Source organism: Apis florea, unplaced genomic scaffold (genome assembly GCF_048593485.1).
Source record: "Apis florea isolate Af1SG1 unplaced genomic scaffold, ASM4859348v1 contig_3496_pilon, whole genome shotgun sequence".
Taxonomy (NCBI): Eukaryota; Metazoa; Arthropoda; class Insecta; order Hymenoptera; family Apidae; genus Apis; species Apis florea.
In genome coordinates, this window is record NW_028256773.1 from 1929243 (window position 1) to 1942035 (window position 12793).

Genomic DNA, 12793 nt, shown 5'->3' on the forward strand with positions numbered 1-12793 from the left:
AAGCTAATTGAATCTGTGACGCCACCTGACTTCACTAATGAAATTTCAAAGTACCAATTTCACCGTTACACCGTTCTGGCCTACCTGATCGATGCTACCAGGGGAGGGATATACCGACCGTTTTAGCAGTCGGTCGCACCGCTTAAATTCTCCAAATTGGAATAAAATGAGCTTCCAAACTTACGTCATTGCACACCGGTTTAATTGTAATTATCTTGATCCCCTCCCCCCTTCGTTCTTTTGGGATATAAAAGTCGATCGATTGATATAAAAAGAAATGTATTGCATTATATTCGTGTTACCATTCTACTGTTCAAATATCATGTCACGTTTCAAATAAATACGACTTAAAATCAGAGATTATCGTGTATCTTGTTTCTTCCTTAAGAATCTCTCTCATCGAAACTCTGATTATAATATTTGACATCACGTAATCGACATTTTAACTCTTCTTTCATCCGATCCTCGCAACAAGAAAGCAGAACGAGAGAGATTAAATTATGCAACGCGCACCTGTTACACCCCTTTTCTTTATCACGCATTACGCGCCACGGAGATAACACGGTTAAGTAACGGTGGTTAAACTTACATCCTCCCGTCGTGGAATCCATACCGTTCCACAACTTTTCTCCACGTCCATTATATATAATCCCGCGCGCAACGGTGGACTCTCTCCACGGGAAAAGTGGAGATAATTTCCGCGTAAACTTTCGGATGTTCAAATCTCTCGACGCGCCCCTCGTCGAGAGTCAGGGATGTTGCACGCTCGCCCCTTCTCTATTTCATTGTGCCACCGCCTAATGTTGCATCCTCGCTTCCTTTTCACGCCGAACGGCCAGCCCTTGAAAAGGTGGCGGCGTAATTTCGTATCGCGGAGCACGTGCCCGGGACCCCCGGGTTAATTTCGGGAGACGAATGTCGCTTCTTAAACTCCGTGTTTTTTCCCCGAAAAAAACTTTTTCAACTTGTAATTGCGCCTCCCTCCCTCCCCCCCCTCCCCCACCGTATAATTTTATCCGACCGCTTCTAAAATATCGCCACTACACGACGCAATGTCTGGAGTTTCCGCTTCCCAGTTTTATATCGCTCCAACTTACAATCCACTTTTTTCTCCCCCCTTCCTCCTCCTTGTTCTTCCTCGTCCCTCTTCGCAAGGCTACTTTTCTCCTTGTTCTTTTCTTTCTCCCCTCCATCTCCCTTTCTTTCTCGAAGCGAAAAATTCATATCTTCCGGCAGGCGATGCAACACGTCCCCAGGGAGACGTTCGACCCACGAATTTCTCGCTCGTACCGATTTCCTCCGCGAGCGAGTGTTCCTTTCTAAGCAGGTTTAGGCAACCGTTTACTATTTACAAGGGGCGGGGATACGAAGCGGCTCTCTTACACGCCTCGTTGCCGAGAGGGTTACAGCTTCGACTCGATCGAGAGTTCACACACGACGGAGGCGATGGGATGTGTGTAGCGTAGTAAATGTGAAAGAAATATGGAAGCTTTTAGTGGATAATGTTACGGTGTTGGGACAATACGTGTTATCGTATCGATACACGATATTCCAACGTTTACGTTAAGGGGAGATGATTTATTATTTTACGATCGAATTTTAAGGCAAGCTAGATATATCGAGATATTTCGTTACGATTTGATTCTTTGCTCGACTCGTATTTTACGTGTTATTTGGAATTAATTATATCTCGCTTTTCCGATTTTCTTTCCAACGCGATCTGGAAACCTATCTTTGACGCGCAAACACAGCATTCCCGTGGGATATTAGGTTTTTAATTGTATTAAAACCAGAGTTGCGCAGCTGGAAAGTTGCGGATCACCGCTAGCCAAACTGTTTCCTTCAGCATTCGATGATGTGCGGAAACAAGCGGTGTTTCTAATTCACCGATTTTAATTATCACAAAGCGGCAATCGATCAATTTTACCTAACTGATCATTCATCGTACAGAAAGACACGAGTTTAAAAGTAAAAAACTCTCCTAAAAAGATAAAAGGAAAACATTCGACTCGAGTGATTGTCGACTATGTACAAAGTTTGATATATTTTCCAAAAATTAAGACCAATCATCGATTTCCAATTGTGAACTTTCAATCGGCACGTGTTCAATCAAGATCAAGAAATTAAAATTATACTTTCAACCGTTTGCAGGCTGAAAATTGCATTTAGACGCACTCGAGGCTATATTTTTACTCTAAATACTATCAGAATTTATAAGCAAATTTTCGTACGTTCCTACAAAAAATGGATCTATACAAAACAACACGACGTTATCATCCATCGCGTGGACTCGTACAAATTCCTGAATTTCCAAAAAATTAAGATCAATCATCGGTTTCCATCGTCAAGTTTCAATCAGAACCAAAGGATTAAAATTATACTTTCGACCGTTTGCAGGTTGAAAAATTGCATTTGGAGGCTGCACTCGAGGCTGGAAAGGGGTTGAGGCGCGGATTCCTGGGAATCGAAACGAGGGGGCGCGCGTAGAATGTGAAACAGGGATCTCCCTGTATTCGTAGATCGCCTAAATCACCGGTAAATGAAATTAATTTATCCGAGCCAATCTGTCGCGTCAGCGTTACGCTCGCTGGCCTCAGGGCTGTACGTACGTACGCGATGCATGCGACAGACAATATATTTGGCGCCCCCTGGCCACCATGTGACATCGTAATCCACCACCATTTCAGAGTTCATCCAGTCAGGCCTCTGGATAAAGGGGTCCCGTCATTTCCTGCGACTTGCGAATTCGATCACCGACGGCTCGACCGTGAAAAAGCTCACGACCCCTGTTCACCCCTACACACCCCTAGAATTTGGCTCGATTACGATATCGAGGCAAGCTATTCCCACGTCGTGTGCGCGTGTGTGTGCGTGGAAAGTGATTTTCAAGATTTTCAAGATATAAGCGTATTTTGATGAAAATTTTGTTCCGATTTGTAAATTTTGTAAATTCTCAACCGGAGAATTTGTTGTTGTTCCGTTAACTCGAATTATTTTGAGCAACATTTTCAATTTGCCGTTGTTATAGAACGTTATAGGTTATAGGGGAGGGGAATGGATTAATAAGTTAATAAGGATATTATCATCGAGAAATCGAGGACTGGATTATTAATATTATAGAATTATTACGAGAAGATATAATAATTCTAATTATGGGGTATCGAGTTTAATGAAATTCTTCCCCTGGTTATTATTTCTCTGGTTTAACTAATCAACCAATTAATCGAACCATTAAATTTGATACTGGAATTAAATCCATTTGCATTCCGAATAATATACATATTTAAATATAAGTAACGTTGCGTTGCACGTTAAACTCAAATAAATTAATTTAATAAGAGGTATCGTCCAAATCGACTTTTACGAAACTTTATCGTTTCTATAAAAAGCTTTCCATTTTTCGACAATTGATCTCGTTGCTGGTTCAGCGAAATTTTTAGTTCAGCGAAAGTACAACGGAAATTGACAATGAATTTTAAAATTTACTCATCAATAAATTAAACACGGCGTTCGAAGCAGTTTCCCTTTAAATTTCCCTCGATCCCGAATCGATCCCGAAGAAGATTAGCGGCTCACTTGCACTCTCGTCTTCTCGATCCTGGGGCACGTGACATTAGGGAGCACGTGGAACGGTTCGCTTGTTTTCAAAGAGGGTGAAACGCGGTTCTTTTGCATAAACGGCCGAGAGTCAAAAGCGTTCTCTCTGTTTTCCTTTCGAAACCGATTAATATTGCAGTAACAGCATGCGCATTATTCAGGGGATTATCCCTTTCGCTTTCGGTAGAGTGGTGCACTCATGCGTGTGTCTCTTCTCATCCCCCTCCACCCCGCCAACCCTGTCCCCGTAATCCTCGTATGAAATTGTTATCAGGAGTGCTGTAAGACTGATATATAGTGGATACACGCATAATATGAGGGAGTTCCGAGACCCATAGATATCCCGTAAAATTGTAACCCGCGAATTATGCATTCCGAGAGATGCTTCCTCTCAATTCTCTCCTCTCCCCTCCCTCTTATTTCCGATAAATCGAGAATTTTTCGACCCACCGATTTCACCATTCGCGTTTCCTCTATCCATTTATTTCCGTAATTATCGTGGGCCGATTCAGTTTTCGAATTAATTATTTATACGATGAATAATTCAATATCGTTTAAATATCGGTATTTCGTTATCAATTCCGAAAAGTGTTTAGATTTACACGAATTACCGCGCTTATTACGTACGTATATTATAATTGAAAAAAAAAAAAAGTAAATCTTTGCCTTTTCTTCTTTTCATTTTATTAATTTTCGAAATAATCGAATTTGAAATAATAATAAATATATGTACATATATATGTACATATATATGTAAATATATGTACATATATATACATGCGTCCAATTAAGAAAGGATACCAAAAATTGAAACGAATGTCTCGCATCGAATCGAATCGTCGATATTATCCAATCTCCCATTAAATCGTGCGGCTAAATTGTTTAACAGGAGGGTATAAAGTGAGATTCGACGAAAGAATCGTCACAACCTTTCGAGCCTAAGTCGTACATTTATACGGATTACCAGGTGGATGTGCCGGCCGGCTCGTGCGCCAGCAGTAAGCGGGCAATTAAAATCGTGATAAATAGCACACCCCTCCCTCCCCTCCCTCGCTCCGGTCAGCGCATTCCGCCACTTCTCCCATTAAGCAAATTAACTCGAGGGAGGGAGGGAGGGAGGGGAAAGGCACTCGATTTAAATCGAAATCGTTGCTCATATTGATTTCGCGGATCGAGAAAATCGTTCGAGGGTATCTCGCTCTGATAAAAATCGAGCGCCACACCATCAACTCCCCCTCCGCCCCATTGTTCGGTACCATCAACTGTTCCTCCTCCTCGTACGTATTGCTCTCCACTTTCGTGGTTTCGAGGTAAACATCGAGCCCCGCGATTTAATGGCCATCATTTACATCGCCGGTCGAGAGCTGAGTAATTAAACCCATCCAAACTCGTTTTATACGCGGCGCGGTTCTATTCCGATGGACCACGATGGTTTCAGGCAAAGAGTGTTTGGGTTTATGGGCGGATCGTGAAGGGATTAGCAAACCGAATCCTTTTAAGGGACTGGGCCATTATCTGGAAAAGGGATCTGTTCGTTCATGGCCAATTTCTGTGACGCCGAACACGGAACTTAACTTGTTATCGATCTCTGCGTAATCGCGATAATATTTACACATCGAAATTTTTTGGTTAATAATTTTTTTTTTCCCCTCCAACACGCGATTCAATCGTTTCGATCATCCCTTCCACTTGTGTGACGCTTATCACGGGCAAAATAACCCGTGGCCCGCCATTTGGTATTCACGATGAATGGAACAATGTTCGCTCATTGAATATCTCTCGCGTTTTCTCATTCCGAGTTTTTTTTTTTAAGCGACTTCAACCTAATAAATGAGAGACATCTCGTTCGTTTACGAATCGAGATTAATTTAATGCAATTTTTATTCGCACAATCGTGTCTCCTGTCTCAACAAAACTTCTTCTACCGCTGTTCACGAATTCAGAGGCAATTCATCGAAATTCTCCAAAAGCGATATATTCGAATAAATCTCGGTCCTCCTCCGTTATGATTAATCGATCGATTTCAACGATCGATTTTAAACTTACGAAATGGACAAATACGCGTAACGCCTCTTTCTCAAGAGGAGGATAGAAGAAAGTTACAAGTTTCGGGCCCTGGGGGCTTCCGGTTAGTGGGAAGGAGGGAGAGCACGGTTCCAAGGAGGAGATAGGACTGTTGCCTATCTCTTGGCCCATGAATAAAAACACAATGGATTTGCCGCCCGTGCAAGTGTTTCCGAATGAAACTGCACAACTAATTAAAAGTTCACACCATTACCGCGGCTAATGATACTGTAGGGCTGTATTATTAATCTGGCTTCTCGTAACCCTCCTCCTCTTATTGCTCCTTATAGATTAGGTGTTCAACCCCCGTTACTTTTGCCGCTGTTAAAAAATTCATTCCCCCTCTCCTCCTCCACGAATCTCGTCGTGCCTCTGGAAATACGAAGCGATTTCCAAGCGCAATTTTTTTTTTTTTCTCTTTGAAATATATATATCGCGAGATGATACAAAAAGTTTCTACAAAAGTGTGTACAGGATTCAGTTTACGGTTTCAATTTCATAAAGTTAGAGTTTATCTTCTGAATCAGCGAGTGCAAGGTTATGGAGTTTCGCAATGCGGAAACTTTATTACTGAAATTAAATATCTCCCGGTTTTGTAATGGTTTGGAGATATCTTGTTTTTCTTTCTTTTTTATACTCATCTATCTATCTAGAGATACAACAAATATGCAGTGTCTTCACTTATTGTTATATTTGTATTTTATTAATTACGATGCTTTTTCTTTCTTTCTTTTTTTTTTCTTTGCAAGAAACGAATTCGAACAACGATAGCCTCAATCGTACACGTTAAAGTATTAAAAATATATAATTATCAACGAAGGATTTGGAGAGAGAAACATGATTACCCGTAAATGGTAATTCATTTCCAACCGTACGTTTTCTTAAGGGGAGAAAACTAAGGCGAAGAAACTAAAGGGAGGGAGAAGAAAAGAGGCGGCTGCGAGTCGATTCGTGAGCCTTCGTTCGTTAAAGCAGAGTAAATTATTTTCGTAATTTGCGAGAATGCCTATGAGAGGCGAAGGGAAGAGAATTAGGTAGGGGAGAGACGGCGAAAGAGAGGTGTGTTCGTTACCCACCACCCTCGGTATTTCGATGGTGGGTAAGAGGGCCGATTATAACAAGTGCATTAAAACTCGCAAGTCCGTCGTCGTCCTCGTCGTCAACTTTTAATAGAATCCTTCCCCCGCCTCTCCCGGACAATTGAACTGCAATGCCAGCTTAAGGGAGGGGCCCGGGTTAGGGAGAAGGATGGATCAAGTTTCTTCTTAAACAACTATTCGAGCCGGATGAAGGAACGTGAATGTGAATCGAGATGAAATAACGCTATATATATATATATATATATATACAGACATATCGCATCGTCTGTAAACGTGATTGCTTTGACGAAGAATTAACGCAATTAATTATATAAAATGATTATATAAAACGTGATGTTACTGTAGATCTTATTTACCTTTCATCAATTATCGTTAACATATAAATTGTATAATTTTTTTTTTTAAATTCTTTGAATAATTAAAAGTTTTGTAAGGAATAATGTTCCAAATAAGAGAAGATTAATTATTGATACTAAAAAAAAAAAAAAAAAAAAAAAAAATGTTTAAAAAAACCACGTGAAACGCAACGGTGGATTTCTACGTGGTGGTGATGGAAATTGATTGGAAAAGAGGTATACAAAACTAACGGATTTGAAAAGGTTCCGGTCCACGTTTCTTTCATCGCGGTCTTGAATTACGTGGAGGGGGATAGGATACTGGGAGGGCAAGGAGAAGATCGAATAACGATGCGAGAATCTTGACTCTTGCAACAGCTATTCTGGCGTAATTGCTCGGACTCGAGGAGAGAGACTTCGATGAAAAGAAATCTCCTTTCTCCGTTAGTTGGCAAATAAGTTTCCACCGTTCAATGGCCGATCTCATTTGCCTTTAACGTATGCCGAATCGAAGGAGGCAAACTTTCAATGGCCAATAAAGGTGAGTTTAATTTGTAATTCGTGCATCGATAGGGGCGAATTTTGTTGTCGATCGGTTCCCTTTTCTCCGAGCAACTAGTTTTTTCGTGTCGCGATTTTGTACGATTTAATACGGAGGGGGGGAGGAGGAAAAAAAAAAAAAGAAGAAGAAGAAAAAGATGGAAAAAGGAAGGAAGGAAGGAAGGAAGGAAAAAAAAATATGCAATCGTTCAAATTAATTAACGGATGTTACGATATCGAAAAGAGTTCGTAATGAGAGTTTGCAACTTCGAGAGTTATTCGATGGTGAAATATGTTTACCTTTGTTCAACTGATCGTAATATCAAATACCGCTATTGATATGTCGCGAAATAACGAGCTCTCGAAACTGTGAAAGGGACCGCGTTTTTTTTGGAGGGTTTTGCGGTTACATGCTCGATTCGGGAAATATACGCGCGTTTCAACAAACTGTACTCAATCACTTCGTTTTTTTCGTTATTGATACAATTCAAAGTTTTTGATAAGCATTATACATATACATATGGAAAATTACAAAATTACATCGCGTTATAAAGTACACGTATACTACTTTTTTCTTTTTTTTTCTTTAACAAAGAAGTAAGAATACGCGTAATATACAAGAGTATACACTCCAATCCTCCAAAACTGTTCCAATCGATCTCCGAAACGAAAATTCGATTGTTTAGACTTACACCAATTACCAGTCGCTTCTTTGCGCTTCTGAGTCTTCGGTCTGCAACAAAACACCCCTTTAATCATCCCGTCCATCTAAATTCATCTAAAAAACAGGGGTATAGTATTGTGCAGCCCATCCTCGCGATAATTAGTGGGATTAATTTCGATGAGGGAAATGGGTTGCTCTTTAACGAGACACCCGGTGTCCTCTTGCCGGCTGATCCAGACGAATTAAGGAAGTAAGCGATTCGAAGAAACCGATAACTACGGGGGGAGGGGAGGACGGAGGGAGGGGCGGAGAGCAGAGGAAAGAGGATATAGCAAGGTTCGGCTTCTAAGAAGAATCGAACTACCTCATTACGTTAATTTCCCCGGAGATGCCTGCATTTTTCTGATTCCATTCGTTCATCGTCGCACGCCGTTGCTCCAGTTTCTCTTTGCCTTTTCTACTTCTTTCTCTCTCTCTCTCTCTCTCTCTCTCTCTCTCTCTCTCTCTCTCTCTCTCTCTCTCTCTCCCTGTCCGTGCTTCTCTTCATTCGAGAAGGAGGGAAAGAGATTTTTATATCGCGAGACGCAAGGCTGAGAATGAAACCATTTATTGCAACGTGAAGACTCAGGAAGAGGTAAGGGTCCAGGATGCCTTTACCCGGGGGAATGATGGGGCGAGACTTTTGCCGTGCAGCCTCTCCTCTCGTGGCTCGTCCGGAAAAAATCAAGAGGGAACGGCAGACAGCGAGAATCGGAGGTAAACGAGTCACAAGGAAAGCCGAACGAACGAACCGCACACGAAATATTCCGCGTGCTATAATCGAGAGAAATGTTTCCATGATGAATGGAAATTCGAAAGGTGTTTCTATTATTATATATGCATTGTGTTTTTTGGAATGAGTGTCAAGTAGGTATAATTTGTTCGTTCAAAATAATGTTATTTTGCCCGTGATTTTTTAATTTAATTCGAGTAGAATATGGACAGTGTTAGGGGAGAGGAAGATATTTATCTGATACGAACAGACACGTTTGTTCGCAATTATGGGAAATAAACGGTTTATCGAAAATGAAACTTCTTAACCTAACGACGCTTCGATCGAAACTTTGCAGCTACTTTGCCTCAATTTCTTATACTACTACACATTTGAGAAGTTGCGTGGTCCTTGTTTGCACGAGTTTCGAAGTAAGATCAGACGTAGGGCGTGTTATTGATTCCGTTTGCGTATTTTCTCGATTTTCGTGTAGAAATTCAAATTAAAAGTTACGATTCAATAACACAGACGGGGGGCGGTAAGTTTGGAATACGTGTAAAGATATATTTGTTCATTTTACCGCAGCATCGTTCAAGCACTCAAACAACTCTTTCAACTTCTCATGATCATCCATTTCAAATACCATCGACTACGATTAATATAGAACTCAAGATGATATAGAACTCTTCACTTTCACGTTAATTCCTATATCACTCAACACAACCTCCTATCCTCTCCCTCCTTTCTAACTTCAATTCCAGCAAAAACCATGGCATCCCCTTAGGACGCGTTGTACCACCACCCAACAACAGGGAATTATCCCTGTAGGCCTCTAATTTACGTTTTCCAGCCTCGTGCCGGAAATTCACCGGGGTATCCCCAGGATATCGCTCTCTCTCTCTCTCTTTCTCTCTCTCTCTTTCTCAGGAAACGATTCCACGAGAAATATTCCCGGGCAAGTCTCACTTCGGCGGTTAATTAATGCAGCTACATTAAGAAGGAAAGGCTTCGCCGAGATCCCTTTCCCCCTTTCCTTCCAACCTCCACGATCCTCTTCCTCTTCCTCCCGTATCCTTCTTCGAGGGGGGGGGAGGGGGGGTACCGATGCAGAAGGAATCCCCGGGCTATGTTATTGTATTCGAAGCTGGGCTTCGAATGTGGGCGGTTAATTGGAAGCCCTCCCTCCGCGTTGTAGTTGCTAGGCGATCCGTTTCGAGAAGAAGAAGCCCGTTGTCGTTTCCGTTTCGCACGGGCCACGGCGGTTGTTGTGTCGTGGGCCGTGGCCGTAACGGCGGCGGAACAACTTCGTCTCTTTCCCCTTTCTCCTCGAAGAGGAGCTCGCTTGCTTGTTAGGGGTGTAAGGAGCGTAGTCTTGGAAATAGGCGTCTTAATACCGCGCGAAACGCGTGGCCGGATATATGCCGAGGCGTGGCGGAAACAATAATCGGCGGCGGTAAACGCGGAGGAGAAATCGAGCGAGTAGTTTAAAGCGGGGATGGGTTGGCGAAGTTTTGCGAGGATACCACCACCATCACCTCCGTTCTCCACCGGTTAAGATTTCACCGGTTTGTTAATTGCTCCATCATTGAGGAGGAGGAGGAGGAGGAGGAGGCGGCGAGGCTGGGTAATCAGATATCAGACGAGCGGTGGAATTGTTCTCTCTCTTCTTCTTATCGTTTCTTTTCTTTTTTCCCTAATAGGCGGACGAATATTTTATTCGGGAATTTTGTTGAAACGAACAATTGCTTAAGAGTTTTCGAAGCGTAGACTGCGACGATGCGAATAATCCACACGTCAGGGAGAAAAATATTCTCATCCTCATTACGAAACCATTCGCTCCTTTCTTGGAAGGAACAAAAAACTTCGGCTCGAATCGGCGGAATCTCCGCACGTTTCCTCGGTTACACGGTTATGCAACCACCTTCTTCCCTCCTCCACACCTGGTATAATTCCCCATTTAACATCCGGTTCTCGTACTAACGATATATCGGCAATTGCGCTACGGCTTCCTCCTTTCCTCCTCCGCCCCTCGGCCAGAGCCGATACTTCTTGTGTTCGAGTTGCCTCGAGTTCGTAGGCCGGATGCACGCCGTTAAGGGTGCGCATGCGTCGCAAGGAAGCGGTACGCATTGCGGTTGTAATATCGCGGCTCGGCCGTTGCGAAGATATTATACCTAAAGCCTTGCTGTGGTTTCTGCCTCTCCGTTTCTCTTCGGGTTAACTTCCCTTCCCCTCCCCTCCCTCTTCTTCTTGATTTCCTCCGGCTGTAATGGCGCCGCCATTTGCCACCTCGCCGAATTGGGGCGAAGAAGATGTGGAGAGGAGGGAGGGTGGAAATGAGAAGGAACGGAATATTTTCGCGCGTCCTCGAGTCGCTTTCGAAAGTCGAAAGTTTCGGGCGCGCGGAGCAACATATCTATAGAGTTAGAGATTTAGAAGCGAAAAAAGAGGTAAAAAGAGGTGCGAAAGAGTTCTGCTTCCATTTCATTTCGGTGTTGAAGTTGTTGATGGACGAGAGAAGAAAAGGGGAGAGTAATTTATCTCGGTGGTTGGCCAAGTTGGTGGCGCATCCTACAGGCAAGTTTGGTTATTACAACGATGGCGGTCCTTTATTTGAAATATCACGATATCGACCGAAGAGAATTTAACACGCCTATAATTTCACTTTATTTCGATTTATTTTGATCTTCGCTCTTCCTCCCCTTTAGACTCGTTAATTTCCACGAATGAGAAACGTGTAATAAGATAACAATAACAACTCGACGACGACGAGAGAAAGGAAAATGAAATGCGAAGGAATATAGTTGTGATGCGATTAAAAATTCATTTTCACCCCCGCGAAATTATTTCACGCCGTCACGAGGATGGGGCGCCGCGTGTATCGTCGTAGTAGTCGCGTCGAGAGTGGCGGCCTTCCAAATTCACGCGCATAATCCTCACCTTGGAGATGTTTACGCGTTCAAGAGCACGCACACGTGCGACTAAGTGCGACGACGACGAGGAATCCCGCGCGGAATTCGGGGACTGGCCCCCTCCCCTCTCGTAATTTACGCCCGGGACAATTGGTCAGGGGGATGTAGCAACAGGGGATAATGTAGTTGCCGGGGCACGACCTCGCGTTTAGACATTGCGAGCACAAGTAGAACGACCCTTGTCGCGTTTAATAGCGAGATCGAGATCATTGAATTTCGAGGTGCTCGTTGAGATTTTTCCTTGGCGCGTGAGTTTTGTTTTTTTAAGTGAACATTCCCGAGAGAGAGAGAGAGACAGAGAGAGAAAGGATGGAAAGGTTGGAAAAAATTTTCCCCCTCGCAACGCTCGAGTTTCGTCAGTTGATGTAAATGAATCTTATTATAATATTGTGGAAACAACGATATCGATTTAATTCAATTTTGGACACGCTTGTTCCTGCTCTTAATTTTAATTACTCATTCAGATTGATAAATTTCAATTTGCCATTCATTCTGTTCGTGTGTTTATGACGATACGTAAAGACGGAATAATAATATATATCTCGTTCAAATCTCAATCGACATTTTTTGCCAAATTTCGTCTACTCGAATATCGACTCTTCAAAAATGTCCACGAATATTTCAACGATCCTGTATACGTATAACAACGTTCTTCTTTATACGTCTAACAACTTATAAGTACCATTACGACGAGAAAGAAGTTCGAAAGTGCGTTCGAGGTAAAATTTCGAGATTCTCTCAGGATTGTCCTGCTAGCCGAAGCTGAAATA